Source organism: Trichomycterus rosablanca, chromosome 6 (assembly GCF_030014385.1).
Source record: "Trichomycterus rosablanca isolate fTriRos1 chromosome 6, fTriRos1.hap1, whole genome shotgun sequence".
In the NCBI taxonomy this organism is placed as follows: domain Eukaryota; kingdom Metazoa; phylum Chordata; class Actinopteri; order Siluriformes; family Trichomycteridae; genus Trichomycterus; species Trichomycterus rosablanca.
The window spans coordinates 21,705,935-21,724,365 of NC_085993.1; the positions used below are offsets into that span (position 1 = coordinate 21,705,935).

General features: G+C 40.5%; 1 long non-coding RNA gene across 1 annotated transcript in view; it reads left to right on the forward strand.

Annotated features, from left to right (window-relative positions):
• Positions 1-9,744: 9,744 nt before the first annotated feature.
• Positions 9,745-18,431, forward strand: part of LOC134316365 (uncharacterized) — a 30,254-nt gene continuing 21,567 nt past the window's right edge. The window contains exon 1 of the long non-coding RNA XR_010013083.1: positions 9,745-9,893. This is a non-coding gene — a long non-coding RNA (uncharacterized LOC134316365). The remainder of the gene's footprint in view (positions 9,894-18,431) is intronic.

Below are 18,431 nucleotides of genomic sequence, written 5' to 3' on the forward strand. Positions count from 1 at the left end.
ACCTAATAGAGCAGGGGTGCCCAGATAATTCCTTTTAAGGGGCCAAAATTTAATCTCAGTAAAGGGCCACGAGCCAAAACTAAAAGGTTATGTTATTTTAATTAGGGATGGGCGATATTGCAATATTGTTATTTTTTTTTGTATAATGCAATTAAAAAAAGACTTAGACTTCTTTTTTATTTGTTTTGCATTTTAATTTAAAAGACTGCAGAAGTGTAAAAATAGTGACAGCATCACCTATAATCTTTTTAAGGGACTCAAACTTTATAACAATAACAATATAACAACAATTAACAATAATTAAAACAAAATAGAAATCTTAATTAGCTATATCCTTTTTAGGAACAGCTCACAAACAACTCACTTTAAATAATGTTCAGCAGAACCTCTTTACATTCAAAAAGTGCAAAACCACAAAAAAGTTCTTTACAGGTTTCTTCAAAGGAACACGAGCCTGTTTACTGTTTCCACCACTAAGTGAGTCTGTATCAGTATCTACACTGTGGGGGCATCAAGTAATCACTCAGCTCAGCTTTGATTTTGTGCTCTTGTGATTGGGGGGTAGATGGAGGGGGCACGTCTGCTTCTAACTATATGGACTACAATTCCCATGCTCCCACGGACTGTCACGTGACTAACACAAGTCCCCGGTCAGCCAATCCTGATCGGTCCTCACGCTTCGGAGTTTTGATTCAGTTCAGCGGTGTTCGATTCCATGAATCTTATTTAAACTCTTCTGTTTGTGAGTGTCGTTGTGAAGTTTTGCTGCTCGTGTTTGCGGTCCTTATTTCTGAATCTAACCGTTACCGTGTACGGCCCTTGTGGTCTTCAGTTTACTGTTTTGGTTTTCGCTGCCTATCTGTTTATCCTCTGGTTTTGGACTCTGTCTGGTTTTGTACCATGTTTTTGCCCTTTTTATATTAAACTTTCCCTGATTTATATTCCGCAAGCGTCTGGTCAGTTTCTGCCTCGTGACATGTTATATTTTAATTAAAACATAAAGTATGTAAACAATCGCGATTGTCACATTTCTAACATTGTGTGATAACGTTCATTCAAATTAACCGAGAAAATCGCCCAGCCCTAATTTTAATATTGCATTAATTTAAAATATATGACGTTTTTATTGTTAAATAAAACACTACTGTCTGTTCTAATTAACAGTGCTTTTATTGATTTCAACGGATGACCGAGAATGTTTCTTTTAGGAGCAGAAATATTTGAACAAATGTAAATTTGTAAAGTAAAACATGCAAAGCAAAATATTATTAATCACCTTTCTCTCCTCGCTACTGTACTGAGAACAGGTGTGCATGTTTTGTTTCGGAATGCTGACGGATGTTGTACTCCTTTAGTACAGCCACTCTCTATCCGCAAATCATGCAAACTGCATCTATTTCGGTAAAAAAATATTCAAGCTGCCAACTGTTTTTAAATGTTCGTTTATCCGTATGCCACTGCCTCATACGCTCCATGATTAACAGCCTCACTCGTGTCATCACAGATTACTTTATGTTTGCTGACAGGAGCTCCACAGCACCCCCCTGTCCTATCCACTGTCTCATGTAAAATTGTGGTCAGCTAATGAATTGCAGCTAGCGTTATCGGCAGTTAAACACCTGTTGAAAGAAATTCCCAGCTACTGACAAAAGTAGGCCCTACTTTGATCTAGCGAGGCGGGCCAAAAAAAAGAGACGGTTTGGCCCGCGGGCCCCAAATTGGGCAGCCCTGTAATAGAGAATATGTGGAGAATTCTGAAACTGAAAAAGTAACAACAACCCTGTACTGTTGCACACCTTGAGACCTTGAGATGTGTAAATAAGAACATGATTAGCTATGTCTGGGGAGGGAAGGGGGTAGCCAGGGCCCAACACTGGATGTGTGTTACTACATTGCGGCCAGTAATTCTGAGAAAGCCAACCCGCCATGATCTTGACCAGGATAAAGCGGTGGTACAAATTAAGTGAAATAAAACATCCTGTCTACATGTAATAAAAGCAATGCATAACATCACATCTAACAAACTGTCAAGACAGATCATGCGTTTAGGGTCCAAGGGGACATTTTAAAGGACAGTGATCTCTCTCTTGGCACAAATGACATCAGAGTAACTTTCTCTGTAAAAACTTGGAATAATCTTTTACCCAACATATTTGTTTTATTGCTTGTTTCTGCCTCTCGCTCAATCTGAATAACACTGGTTCATGATTTTTATAACCTCATAACTTCTTACTTTTTCTGGTCATTTTCTTGAATCTCTCAACAAAACAAAGTATATCTGATATTCTCCTAGTTAACTTCTCAACCATACATTATAGTCTGCCTACATCTTAACCCTTCTAACAGAACAGTAGCCTCTAATCAAAGCCTGTATTTGCTTTAAAAAAATTTTAAGTTCAAAGCATGTACTCAGCTCTTCCTATCTTAAAATGACTATGGATTTCTTGTTCAAAACCTCATAGTGGTCTTCTTTCAAACAAAGTCTTCTTCTTTCATTAAAAAGTCTGTCTTGAGATGGATCTATATTGTTCAGCCAACTGAACCATACCTTGAAAAGAAAGAAATGCTACTGATTATTTATCAGTATATACAGTGTATCACAAAAGTGAGTACACCCCTCACATTTCTGCAGATATTTAAGTATATCTTTTCATGGGACAACACTGACAAAATGACACTTTGACACAATGAAAAGTAGTCTGTGTGCAGCTTATATAACAGTGTAAATTTATTCTTCCCTCAAAATAACTCAATATACAGCCATTAATGTCTAAACCACTGGCAACAAAAGTGAGTACACCCCTAAGAGACTACACCCCTAAATGTCCAAATTGAGCACTGCTTGTCATTTTTCCTCCAAAATGTCATGTGACTCGTTAGTGTTACTAGGTCTCAGGTGTGCATAGGGAGCAGGTGTGTTCAATTTAGTAGTACAGCTCTCACACTCTTTCATACTGGTCACTGAAAGTTCCAACATGGCACCTCATGGCAAAGAACTCTCTGAGGATCTTAAAAGACGAATTGTTGCACTACATGAAGATGGCCAAGGCTACAAGAAGATTGCCAACACCCTGAAACTGAGCTGCAGCACAGTGGCCAAGATCATCCAGCGTTTTAAAAGAGCAGGGTCCACTCAGAACAGACCTCGCGTTGGTCGTCCAAAGAAGCTGAGTGCACGTGCTCAGCGTCACATCCAACTGCTGTCTTTGAAAGATAGGTGCAGGAGTGCTGTCAGCATTGCTGCAGAGATTGAAAAGGTGGGGGGTCAGCCTGTCAGTGCTCAGACCATACGCCGCACACTACATCAAATTGGTCTGCATGGCTGTCACCCCAGAAGGAAGCCTCTTCTGAAGTCTCTACACAAGAAAGCCCCCAAACAGTTTGCTGAAGACATGTCAACAAAGGACATGGATTACTGGAACCATGTCCTATGGTCTGATGAGACCAAGATTAATTTGTTTGGTTCAGATGGTCTTAAGCATGTGTGGCGGCAATCAGGTGAGGAGTACAAAGATAAGTGTGTCATGCCTACAGTCAAGCATGGTGGTGGGAATGCCATGGTCTGGGGCTGCATGAGTGCAGCAGGTGTTGGGGAGTTACATTTCATTGAGGGACACATGAACTCCAATATGTACTGTGAAATACTGAAGCAGAGCATGATCCCCTCCCTCCAGAAACTGGGTCGCAGGGCAGTGTTCCAGCATGATAATGACCCCAAACACACCTCTAAGACGACCACTGCTTTATTGAAGAGGCTGAGGGTAAAGGTGATGGACTGGCCAAGCATGTCTCCAGACCTAAACCCAATAGAACATCTTTGGGGCATCCTCAAGCGGAAGGTGGAGGAGCGCAAAGTCTCGAATATCCGCCAGCTCCGTGATGTCATCATGGAGGAGTGGAAAAGCATTCCAGTGGCAACCTGTGAAGCTCTGGTAAACTCCATGCCCAGGAGAGTTAAGGCAGTTCTGGGAAATAATGGTGGCCACACAAAATATTGACACTTCAGGAACTTTCACTAAGGGGTGTACTCACTTTTGTTGCCGGTGGTTTAGACATTAATGGCTGTATATTGAGTTATTTTGAGGGAAGAATAAATTTACACTGTTATATAAGCTGCACACAGACTACTTTTCATTGTGTCAAAGTGTCATTTTGTCAGTGTTGTCCCATGAAAAGATATACTTAAATATCTGCAGAAATGTGAGGGGTGTACTCACTTTTGTGATACACTGTATATACAGTATATATATACTGTATATACAGTGGGGGAAATAAGTATTTGATCCCCTGCTGATTTTGTAAGTTTACTCCCTTACAAAGACTTGAACAGTCTATAATTTTTATGGAAGGTTTATTTTAACAGAGAGAGACAGAATATCAACAAAAAATCCAGAAAAAAAACATTAAATAAAAGTTATAAATTAATTTGTATTTAATTAAGGGAAATAAGTATTTGATCCCCTACCAACCAGCAAGAATTCTGACCCCCACAGACCGGTTATGTGCCCATGAGGCACACAAATTAGTCCTGTCCCTGTATAAAAGACACCTGTAACAGAATCAGTTTCTTCTGTTCAAATCTCTCGACCACCATGGGCAAGACCAAAGAGCTATCAAAGGACGTCAGGGACAAGATTGTAGACCTGCACAAGGCTGCAATGGGCTACAAGACCATCAGCAAGAAGCTTGGTGAGAAAGAGACCACTGTTGGTGCAATAATTCGAAAATGGAAGAAATACAAGATCACAGTCAATCACCCTCACTCTGGAGCTCCATGCAAGATCTCACCTGGTGGGGTAAGAATAATTCTGAGAAAGGTGAGGTCAGTCCAGAATTACACGGGAGGAGCTTGTCAATGATCTCAAGGGAGCTGGGAGCATGGTCACCAAGAAAACCATTAGTAACACACTTCGCCGTAATGGATTGAGATCCTGCAGTGCCCGCAAAGTCCCTCTGCTCAAGAAGGCTCATGTACAGGCCCGTCTGAAGTTTGCCAATGAACACCTGAATGATTCAGAGAAAGCTTGGGAGAATGTGATATGGTCAGATGAGACCAAAATTGAGCTCTTTGGCATCAACTCCACTCGCCGTGTTTGGAGGCAAAGAAATGCCCAGTGGGGATGGTGTTCTTGGGGTCATATCCAGCATTTCTCTGCTTCCAGCTCCCTTGAGATCATTGACAAGCTCCTCCCATGTAATTCTGGACTGACCTTACTTTTCTCAGAATCATTCTTACCCCACCAGGTGAGATCTTGCATGGAGCTCCAGAGTGAGGGTGATTGACTGTGATCTTGTATTTCTTCCATTTTCGAATTATCGCACCAACAGTGGTCTCTTTCTCACCAAGCTTCTTGCTGATGGTCTTGTAGCCCATTCCAGCCTTGTGCAGGTCTACAATCTTGTCCCTGACGTCCTTTGATAGCTCTTTGGTCATGCCCATGGTGGTCGAGAGATTTGAACGGAAGAAACTGATTCTGTGACAGGAGTCTTTTATACAGGGACAGGACTGATTTGTGTGCCTAATGGGCACATAACCGGTCTGTGGGGGTCAGAATTCTTGCTGGTTGGTAGGGGATCAAATACTTATTTCCCTTAATTAAATACAAATTAATTTATAACTTTTATTTAATGTTTTTTTTCTGGATTTTTTTGTTGATATTCTGTCTCTCTCTGTTAAAATAAACCTTCCATAAACATTATAGACTGTTCAAGTCTTTGTAATCAAATACTTATTTCCCCCACTGTATATATATATATATATACAGTGTATCACAAAAGTGAGTACACCCCTCACATTTCTGCAAATATTTCATTATATCTTTTCATGGGACAACACTATAGACATGAAACTTGGATATAACTTGGAGTAGTCAGTGTACAGCTTGTATAGCAGTGTAGATTTACTGTCTTCTGAAAATTACTTAACACACAGCCATTAATGTCTAAATAGCTGGCAACATAAGTGAGTACACCCCACAGTGAACATGTCCAAATTGTGCCCAAATGTGTCGTTGTCCCTCCCTGGTGTCATGTGTCAAGGTCCCAGGTGTAAATGGGGAGCAGGGCTGTTAAATTTGGTGTTTTGGGTACAATTCTCTCATACTGGCCTCTGGATATTCAACATGGCACCTCATGGCAAAGAACTCTCTGAGGATGTGAGAAATAGAATTATTGCTCTCCACAAAGATGGCCTGGGCTATAAGAAGATTGCTAACACCCTGAAACTGAGCTACAGCATGGTGGCCAAGGTCATACAGCGGTTTTCCAGGACAGGTTCCACTCGGAACAGGCTTCGCCAGGGTCGACCAAAGAAGTTGAGTCCACGTGTTCGGCGTCATATCCAGAGGTTGGCTTTAAAAAATAGACACATGAGTGCTGCCAGCATTGCTGCAGAGGTTGAAGACGTGGGAGGTCAGCCTGTCAGTGCTCAGACCATACGCCGCACACTGCATCAACTCGGTCTGCATGGTCGTCATCCCAGAAGGAAGCTGACGCACAAGAAAGCCCGCAAACAGTTTGCTGAAAACAAGCAGTCCAAGAACATGGATTACTGGAATGCCCTGTGGTCTGACGAGACCAAGATAAACTTGTTTGGCTCAGATGGTGTCCAGCATGTGTGGCGGCGCCCTGGTAAGAAGTACCAAGACAACTGTATCTTGCCTACAGTCAAGCATGGTGGTGGTAGCATCATGGTCTTGGGCTGCATGAGTGTTGCTGGCACTGGGGAGCTGCAGTTCATTGAGGGCAACATGAATTCCAACATGTACTGTGACATTCTGAAACAGAGCATGATCCCCTCCCTTCGAAAACTGGGCCTCATGGCAGTTTTCCAACAGGATAACGACCCCAAACACAACCTCCAAGATGACAACTGCCTTGCTGAGGAAGCTGAAGGTAAAGGTGATGGACTAAACCCAATTGAGCACCTGTGGCGCATCCTCAAGTGGAAGGTGGAGGAGTTCAAGGTGTCTAACATCCACCAGCTCCGTGATGTCATCATGGAGGAGTGGAAGAGGATTCCAGTAGCAACCTGTGCAGCTCTGGTGAATTCCATGCCCAGAAGGGTTAAGGCAGTGCTGGATAATAATGGTGGTCACACAAAATATTGACACTTTGGGCACAATTTGGACATGTTCACTGTGGGGTGTACTCACTTATGTTGCCAGCCATTTAGACATTAATGGCTGTGTGTTGAGTTATTTTCAGAAGACAGTAAATCTACACTGCTATACAAGTTGTACACTGACTACTCCAAGTTATATCCAAGTTTTATTTCTATAGTGTTGTTCCATGAAAAGATATAATAAAATATTTGCAGAAATGTGAGGGGTGTACTCACTTTTGTGATACACTGTATATATATATATATATATATATGTATATATATAAATATATATATATACTGATCGGCCATAACATTAAAACCACCTCCTTGTTTCTACACTCACTGTCCATTTTATCAGCACCACTTACCATATAAAAGCACTTTGTAGTTCTACAGTTACTGACTGTAGTCCATCTATTTCTCTACATACCTTTTTAGCCTGCTTTCACCCTGTTCTTCAATGGTCAGGACCCCCACAGGACGACTACAGAGCAGGTATTATTTAGGTGGTGGATCATTCTCAGCACTGCAGTGACACTAACATGGTGGTTGTGTGTTAGTGTGTGTTGTGCTGGTATGAGTGGATTAGACACAGCAATGCTGATGGAGTTTTTAAACACCTCACTGTCACTGCTGGACTGAGAATAGTCCACCAACCAAAAATAACCAGCCAACAGCGCCCCATGGGCAGCGTCCTGTGACCACTAATGAAGGTCTAGAAGATGACCAACTCAAACAGCAGCAATAGATGAGCGATCGTCTCTGACTTTACATCTACAAGGTGGACAAACTAGGTAGAAGTGGACACGGTATTTAAAAACTCCAGCAGCGCTGCTGTATCTGATCCACTCAGACCAGCACAACACACACTAACACACCACCACCATGTCATTGTCACTGCAGGGCTGAGGATGATCCACCACCTAAATAATACCTGCTCTGTGGTGGTCTTGTGGGGGTCCTGACAATTGCAGAACAGGGTGAAAGCAGGCTAAAAAGGTATGTAGAGAAATAGATGGACTACAGTCAGTAATTGTAGAACTACAAAATGCTTCTATATGGTAAGTGGAGCTGATAAAATGGACAGTGTGTGTAGAAACAAGGAGGTGGTTTTAATGTTATGGCTGGTCGTTGTGTATATATACACTGTATATACACATATATATTCAGCATCTGCATCTTGCTTTTCTGCCTTTTTCACAGTTGATGGACAAATATCGTATGCAGAAGGATAAAAAAATAAAATAAAAAAAGAACCAAATAAATAAATAAATTAATAAAAACAGCATAAAGTTTTGGCAGCACTGGGCGGTACAGATAATTACTGTCAAAACAATGTATTGCAAAAGTAGAGCTGTGGCTTCAGAGGGCTTAAAGTGGTGCAGGAGAGACACATTCCAACAGAACGCTCCAGCGGGTCCCTGCCACTGGCCATCTAATGAGGACAGGGACTGTCACTAGACACCTTCCTCATCTGTCTGACTCTTTTGCTCTTCCTCCACAGTCCCTCCACCTCCCAAAGGGCCTGCCTGACTCTTTTAGACTGATTGACTGCCTAGATTAATCAAACAGGCCCTTTCGCCATTATTGCTTTATATCGGCTTCAAACAACCCTGGTGCTCGGCACGTCACCCCATCATGCTCTATGTGCTGGCACGTTTTTATTGCATTTTGAATGTAAAGCACACATTAAACGTCTGGCTTCAATGGTCACATGTTGTGTTCATGTGTTTAAATCCCTGGTGGGAGTGAATGTAGCGTTGGTTCATGTGAAACAATGCCATCTAGCATTACACTTTTGTTAAGGGTTCAAAACAAATCCAAGCTCGCTCTATCTATCTATCTATCTATCTATCTATCTATCTATCTATCTATCTATCTATCTATCTATCTATCTATCTATCTATCTATCTATCTATCTATCTATCTATCTATCTATCTATCTATCTATCCATCCATCCATCCATCCATCCATCCATCCATCCATCCATCCACCCACCCACCCATCCACCCATCCATCCATCCATCCATCCATCCATCCATCCATCTATCTATGAGCCATAACATTAAAATCACCTGTCCATTTTATCAGCTCCACTTACCATATAGAAGCACTGTGTAGTTCTACAATTGTTGACTATAGTCCATCTGTTTCTCTGCATGCTTTGTTAGCCCCCTTACATGCTGTTCTTTAATTGTCAGGACCCTCACAGGACCACCACAGAGCAGGTATTATTTAGGTGGTGGATCATTCTCTTTTGGCTAGATTGATTTACACTGGGGGTGTCCACATACTTTTGGCTAGACAGATCTACACTGGGCATGTCCACAACCGTTGGCTGGACATATTTAGACTGGGGTTGTCCAAATACTTTTGGCTAGACAGATTTACACTGGGGGGTGTCCACATACTTTTGGCTTGGCAGGTTTAGACTGAAAGCGTCCACATACTTTTGGCTAGACAGATCTACATTGGACATGTCCACATATGAAGTGAATGTTCACCACACTGAGTGGTGCTGTGATCATCAGCACTGCTCTCAGCCCCAGCACACATTGTGACGTCATGATGATGTCATAATCCACTCTAGAAGCTTTAATCTGAGCTCCTGTGCTGGTGCTTCACTTTGAGACTGAGCATCGAAGCGACAGCAGCTAAAATGAAGTTCTGGTGTTTTAGAGCCCCGGCTGATGATGATGAGCCGCGCAGGGTCACACCCAAACCTGAGGAGAAGAAGAAGAACAAATGGTGGCAGATACGCAAAAAGAAAGAGAAGCAGGAGGTTTGGTCAGTAATATTAACATTTCATTTACTATAGAAATGCTGTGGTGTGTGTGTGTGTGTGTGTGTGTGTAAAAGTATTTTCACCCTCTCTAATCCCTGCTGTCTGTCACAAAGAAAGATTGAACACATTTGGACTCCAGTACAAACACATTCTATACAATATATTCTTTGTGCTCTTAAGGGTGTCCACATACTTTTGGCTAAACTGATTTACACTGGGGGTGTCCAGATACTTTTGGCTAGACAGATATACACTGGGCGTGTCCACATACTTTTGGTTGGACAGATTTATGCTGGGGGTGTCCATATACATTTTACATTTACATTTTACATTTTCTGCATTTAGCAGACGCTCTTATCCAGAGCGACTTACAGAAGTGCTTCCATAGTAAACATTTCATTTCTCAAGTTTTAGTAAACAACAGTCAAAGAACACGAATCTGCTGAAACCTGTTAGAACCAGTGTTTGTTTGTTTTTTTGTTTGTTTGTTTTTTTTTATTAATGAAATGGAAAAAAAATGTTAGTAAATAGGTATAGGTCAGCTTAAGTGTTTAGTAAAAAGGTGGGTTTTTAATCGTTTTTTAAAGACAGCAAGAGACTCAGATGTTCGGACAGACAGAGGAAGTTCATTCCACCACTTGGGTGCTAGAACAGAGAAGAGCCTTGATGCTTGTCTTCCTTTAGTCCTGGATGGAGGCTCAAGTCGAGCGAGACTAGTGGCTCGGAGGTTGCGTGGTACAGAGCGGGGTTTGATTAGACCACGAAGGTAGCTTGGGGCTGGTAGGCGAGCATCAGTGTTTTAAACTGAATGCGTGCAGCTACAGGAAGCCAGTGAAGAGAACGCAGCAGTGGGGTGATGTGGCAGTGTTTGGGTTGGTTAAAAACCAGACGGGCAGCTGTGTCAGTGCCCTTGGCAAAGGTCATTTATACTTCTGTGATGGCAGCATTAATGCAGAAAAGTACACTGAGATCTTAGAGCAACATCTGCTGCCTTCAAGACGTCATCTTGTCTATGCATTTTTCATCAAGACAATGCAAAACCACATGATGCACAAATTACAAAGGCATGGCTGTGGAAGAAGAGGGTACGGGTACGGGTACTGGACTAACCTGCCTGCAGTCCTGACCTGTCCCCAATAGAGAATGTGTGTAGAATTTTGAAATGAAAAATGCGACAACGACGACCCCGTACTGTTGCACATTTTAAGACGTGTTTGCAGGAAGAATGGGACAAAATAAAAGCTGAAACACTAAATCACTTGGTATCCTCGGTGCCAAAACGTCTTTTAAGTGTGGTGAAAAGGAATGGCAACATTACAAAGTGGTAACTGCTTTACTGTCTATTGCTAGCGTAACTAGCGTAAGAACAACTTGAATAAAAGTGTCTGCTAAATTTCATAAATGTAAATACACTGGAGTGTGTTGTTAACATTAGCCTCCATTTATTTCAATTGTTTGACACAGGAAGTATAATTAAGGGGCATATTTTGTTTACACTTCTTTTAAAAATAAATAATAATATAAAATAAATTGGATCTAATGATCCAAGTGGCGCTCGGGTGGCTCAGCAGTAAATCATGCTAGCCCATTACCACTAGGATCCAGGGTTCAAATCATCAGCTGGAATAGCTTCAACTTATTAATAATACAAGGGAATGAAATACTATGGTGTGTTTTGCAGCTAAGCAGAAGTAGGATATATCTCCCATGTGTGAGACTGTAGCCAAATTTTGCACATTAGCATATGGCACCTAGCATGAGATAAGATTGGCACTGGTGTGGTATCATATTGCACTTGTGTGGGTCACCATGGGATCCAGCACTGCTTGCTATCTATTTTCTCTTTATTCAGAACCAGGAGCAGTTGTGACACATCTGTGCAGATAGAGTCGTCTGATGCTGATCTGAAGCTCTGAAGCAGTGCTGGTTGTATATAGCATACAGAAAAATAGATTTTGTCATGAAGGAAGTCTTTAAAAGCAATGGTTCAAAACACTGAGAGTGAATACTTCTGGGTAAATCCATATTTATGAAAATAGAAATACTTAAACTGCCAAGGAAACGCACAGGGAACTAGGCTACCCAGGATTCAAAATAAGAACAAAATAAATAAGTGAATAAATACATACATACATGCCAGTGGTGATTTCTCTAAGACTGCAAGGGAAGCTCGGCTTCCCCTAAAATGTCAAAAATTAAATGGTCAAATATGTACAGTTGTGTTAACATTTCATTGACTACAAATGCGTTAGAACACGTTCATCTCGAAGACGAGTTCGTTCAGAATCAGCTACTTATCACAAATCGACTGACTCGATTTTGTTAACTTCTCATATTTTCCCGTAGCGTCAATGCATTTGCCCGTAGAAGCTGAGCGTCTATTCACTTCAATGGGACTGCATGAAAGTTTTTTTTTCATTGCTTCAAAACTCTCCGGTCATTGGATAAATGCCACGATTTTGTCCCGCCCGGATATTTTTGGTTGGTGAACTATTCTTACTCCAGCAGTGACAGTGAGGTGTTTAAAAACTCCATCAGCGCTGCTGTGTCTTATCCACTCATACCAGCACAACACACACTAACACACCAACAGTGTCACTGCAGTGCTGAGCATGACCCACCACCCAAATAATACCTGATCTGTAGTGGTCCTGGGAGAGTCCTGACCATTGAAGAACAGCATGAAGGGGGGCTAACAAAGTATGTAGATAAACAGATAGACTACAGTCAGTAATTGTAGAACTACAAAGTGCTCCTATATGATAAGTGGAGCTGCTAAAATGGACAGTGAGTGTAGAAACAAGGAGGTGGTTTTAATGTTATGGCTGATCAGTGTACATACGTTCATACATAATTAAATAAGGCATGCATCAAAAACAGTGTTGTAAACATACTTGAGTAAAACTAACAATGATGTTCTAAACCAGGGGTAGTCAACAGGTCTTTGCGATCTACTTTTTAAGGTTTTTAAGCTTTGAAGCTTTTTTAAATGCGCTTTAGTTGCCTTTATTGATATTCATCATTATAAGGCAAGCGACTGAAAAATCACACTAACCTTATTCTAATGATTTGCACTGAATGGTGTCAGCCAGGTTTATGTAGTCTGTACAATAGCTGCTGATGCCAATTCTCAAGCAGCCTTCACTAAAGTGTTCATCAGTAAGGGTGGATCGATATTTAGTCTTAATTATTTTTATGTTGAAAAAGGCTGATTCACACAAGTAAGTTGATTAAAAAATGCTGTAAAATATGTAGAACATTTTCTTGTTTGGATATTTTTCCTCAGCCAGCAAGTTCCAAAATTGTCCAGCAGAGGCCCCTGACTTCAAATAAATGTCAGATTGTACGGTTAAAATTTCTGTATGTAACATAAGATCTGAATATTCTCTGTCAACTTGTTCCACATATGAACAAAACAGTCGTCTTTGTAGTGTTCTTGCCCAAATCGAACTGTTTTTTGGTTTGTTTGTGCTAGGTTGCACACTCATCTTCACGAACAGTGTAGGTTACAAAAGGAAAAATGCAAAAATAGCGCAAACTGGCTACTGATGGATAAAAACTTTTTAGATTTGCAGTGCTTTAGGTGGGCTGAGGCGTAGCTATGGTAACAAACCGCAAATTGAAAAAAACAGCGGCCACATTTTATGTTAATCGTGTTGACCTGTTTGAATGAAGCACGATCCACCAGCGTGCACTGTGCGATCAACTAGTAGATTGAGATTGACATATTGGGCACCTTTGTTCTAAATAAATGCTAGTTAAAAGATACCTGTAACATCAAAAAGGACTTCAAACACCACTAGCCACTAGAGCAGCCTTTTTTGCACTAGGACCAGTTTCATATAAGATATAATTTGCGGTTGGGGACAACTGCACTAGAGGACACAGGGCACAGCTACCTTCTATTGACAGTTGGCTAGCCAGCTAACATCTGAGGCCGAGTTTCGTGAAGTTTTTGATTGTCCAAAAGTGATAAAAGGATCCAGGAGAATGATGTCTAGCCTAGGAAGTTCTAGGATGGAATGAGCCAGTGCTGAAAACTGCCTTTCATCAAAGACTCTGACCCTAGCTACAAGCAGAGCTTGTAGGGACAATTACTTGAGCCTATCCAAGTTCATTAATTTTGCCATCTGAATAGATCATTTGATAAGAGCAATGAAACCAGTCTTGAGCATCACAGCACACGCTTTTATCAACTCCACACCAACCGAACGTACGGAGGTAAAAGGAAGGAAAATGGCCTTTTCTTTCTCTAAGCTAAAACAGAGAGGAAGGAACATTGGCCTCTGTTTATAAAGCGGGCAGAAGGGACTCTGCCAACAATTGACAATTGTGACCAGCATCCTAATACAGAACGGTGAGTCAAAAGAAATCACCACCACAATTTAATAACAGATTCACTGTACAACTTGGTCTTTTTAATTTAGGATCGGCTGGAAACTTTCTGGATAAAAACCTTATCACAACAGCTTAATATTTTCTGATACCATGCTCCCCCCCACCAGCATGTTTTTATCTAGTCTGTCATGTGACCAATGTAGAAAGCTCCCTTACCGACAAAAAACTTCCAGACAATTCTAGACAAATACCACAATTTGGTGGCATTTAGTATTTAGTAAGACCAGAGCTCCAGAATTACCTCCACACGACCTTTGGGACTGTGCCATAGACCTACCTGGTTTGATCCCATCTCATACCTGGTTTGATCCCATCTCATACCTGGTTATCAATACAAGAGAGCAAAGCCATGGAGGATTATATCAGAAGCCCTTAAGCTGGGCTACATTAGACCTTCCACATCCCTGGCTGTGGTGGGTTGTTTCTTTGTAGAAGAATCCAATGGGAGCTTGAGACCCCTTACCTCTATGCTCAAAGAGAAGACAAAGCAATTAAGACTGGACTCCAGAATCTCATCAGAAGTATCGTTTTATTTTTGCATCCATATTTAAACCCTAATCCCATTTGTAGTAGAGGTAGATGCAACTGAAACTGTGGCAAACTTTACCCATGTGCATTTTATCATTTGGTTGTTAAACCAAACTGAAAAGAATTATGTTGGTAAATCAGGAGTTATTGGCAGACAAGGAAGCACTGCATAAATAGAGACACTGACTAGAAGGAAATGATTCACCAGTTCAAAATGTCAGAATAATATTAAAGACAATGATTTAAGTCAAGTCAAATTTATTTATATAGCGCTTTTTACAATAGACATTGTCTCAAAGCAACTTTACAGAAATCTTCTTGGGTAGCCTGAAGGATACTTTAAATAAATGGAATTTACACAAATCATACAAACACAGAATGAAATGAACTAAAAGTTATAACTAGCAATAAATAAATAGATAAATAAATAAATAATAATAGAGTTATTATTCAGTCCAGTCTGTGATAAAGTCTGTAGTGAGTTCTTGACATTCTTGGTGCAAACACGCCAGGTACCGTCACATCCGGCAGAAGCAGCATTGTTGGCATGGCAGTCTCAACTTCATTTCTTAACCTCAGGCGGGTAACCAGGTTTCCATCAGAACCACCTCGGGGTAAAACAACAGAAAATGTAGTTAATAATATACAATGCGAGTATCCGGGTCCTTTCTGTGTGGAGTTTGCATGTTCTCCCTGTGTCAGCGTGGGTTTCCTCCGGGTGCTCTGGTTTCCTCCCACAGTCCAAAGACATGCAAGTGAGGTGAATTGGAGATACAAAATTGTCCATGACTGTGTTCGTTAAAACCTTGTGAACTGATGAATCTTGTGTAATGAGTAACTACAGTTCCTGTCATGAATGTAACCAAAGTGTAAAACATGACATTAAAATCCTGATAAACAAACAAACAAAGGGAGAGCGCGCAGGTAACAAGGTCATGAAGGCTTTCACAGGACATCAGCGCCCATCTCCCCACCGTCATCAAACCTGTTGGTAATATTTGGTAGCAGTGCCTCTAAATTGTTGGGTCAAACATTTCAAGTTGCTTTCTCACAATATTTTGCTGAAATTTTGCCCCATTCCTCCTGACAGAACTGGTATAACTGAGTTAGGTTTGTAGGCCTCCACTCTTGCTTTTTACTGTTCTGCCCATAAATCTTCTATGGGATTAAGGTCAGGGCTTTGTGATGGCCACTCCATTATCTTTACTTCTGTTCTTAAGCCATTTGCCACAACTGAAATGTTGCTTCAGGCATTTGGAAATTGCTCCCAAGGTTCAAAAGTGCTCACAATTCTTTTTCTGATGTCTTGGCTGATTTCTTTTGATTTCCCCATGATGTCAAGCAAAGAGGCAAGTTTGCCTTGAAGAAAGGTCTTAAAAAACTGCCACAGGTACTTCTCCAATAAACTGAAATTACACTGATCAGCCATAACATTAAAACCACCTCCTTGTTTCTACACTCACTGTCCATTTTATCAGCTCCACTTACCATATAGAAGCACTTTGTAGTTCTACAATTACTGACTGTAGTACATCTATTTCTCTACATACTTTTTAGACTGCTTTCATTGTGTTCTTCAATGGTCAGGACCCCCACAGAGCAGGTATTATTTAGGTGGTGGATCATTCTCAGCACGGCAGTGACACTGGCATGGTGGTGGTGTGTTAGTGTGTGTTGTGCTGGTATGAGTGGATCAGACACAGCAGCGCTGCTAGAGTTTTTAAATACCGTGTCCACTCACTGTCCACTCTATTGGACACTCCTACCTAGTTGGTCCACCTTGTAGATGTAAAGTCAGAGACGATCTCTCATCTATTGCTGCTGTTTGAGTTGGTCATCTACTGGACCTTAATCAATGGTCACAGGACGCTGCCCACGGGGTATATCATTAGTCTGTCAGAAGCTTCTAAAGCCATGATATAATTTTCTGGAATTTCACAAGTTTTTGGGATTTAAAGGCTCAGTCAACTTAGAATTTTGATATATTAAGTGATGATAATGATCTGTCAGGTACAAAGTAGATATCCTAAACAACTTACTGAAAGTATAGTTTGTTGCCATGGAGTTTTAATGACTTCAGCCTAAGTGTATGTTAACTTATGACTTCATTGTTCATAACAAAAAAACATTAAGTTTGTGCAACAATTCCAAGCTGTACGATCTCATATTCTGATGCATGTGTTATGTAATATACTATTTACAAATTGAAGGCTCAACAAAAACTCTTTCCCTTCAATGTAAGCCCCCTCACACTGTTATCTTTACCTCCTATCTAATAAGTAACCACATACTGTATATTACTGTTTGTCAGAGAAAAAAGTTCTGCCAGTTGCAAAAAATGCTATACTTATTTTTTTGTCTCTAATTATATCCAGTGTTTTTTGTATTTTGGAGTATTCACTGTATATTTCTGCCCTGGGCCCAGGAGTAACAAGATATGCTTCATAACCATTAAACCCTGCTCAGAATCTCTCTTTTTTTTTTTTTTTAATTAAAACATTAAATCCCTTATTTATAAAAGTATTCAGACCTTCTTTAAAACTTTGTAAAAACAGCATTGGCAGCAATTACAGTTGCAAGTGTTCTTGGATAAAGTTTAACCATTTCTTCATGGCAGAGCCTCTCAAGCTCCCTCAGATTAAATGGTGAGTATTTATGAACAGCCATTGTTAGGTTCTTCACAGGTGTTTAATAGGATTTAAATATGGGCTTTGGCTGGGCCACAATATTACAAGAACATTTTAAGTTTGTCTTCACTTTGGAGGACTTTCTCTTTGAGGATTTTCCTGTATTCAGTGGTGTATAGTAACGAAGTAATAATACTTCATTACAGTACTTAAGTACTTTTTAGGAGTATATGCACTTTATTGGAGTATAAAAACTTTAACTTTTACTCCACTACATTTTCTGATACATTCCGATACATTTGACGTATGTAATTTCGTTACTCATTACTACAAAATAAAACAACAAGAATTTTTTTAGCTAAATGATGTGAGATGTGTTACAAACTGGTTTGGCGAATCTGCGCTCATAAGTTAGATCAACGAATGCGCAAGTGCAAGCATTCCTTCTCTAAAACCGATCGGATGAAGCACCTCTTATGTTTACCCAAGGACACGGAAGTGTTAGTATTTCAGAACCTCCCCATCCAACACAGTGATGTAAGTTAAGAATGATTAATGAAGTAAAGCCGCAGCATCATAGTTTTTTATTTCTTATAATTAGCATTAACATTGTTCAAATATCTAGCTACTAATTTTGATTACATTCAAACCACAGATATAACGTTTCACTAAATTAGTTTGGAAATAATGCAGTTCTTTTTCAAAACTCACTTGCCAACAAATATTTCTTCAACTAACTTCTGAATTACACCAGCAGAGGAAACATTCATGATGTTGAGGGAAATGCAAGTCTTTAACCCTTTAATGGTCTGAACAAGAAAATAATGTTTAAAAAAACTTTTCCTAGTTTTTAATTTTTCCAACTTTTCATGGATTATTATTCAGTAGTGGTGGTAAATCCGGTTCATTTTATGGACTCGGGTTACTGAGTCACTCAGTAATGTGATCCGGTTCACTTGAGTCACTGGTACTGATATCTTGATTGCG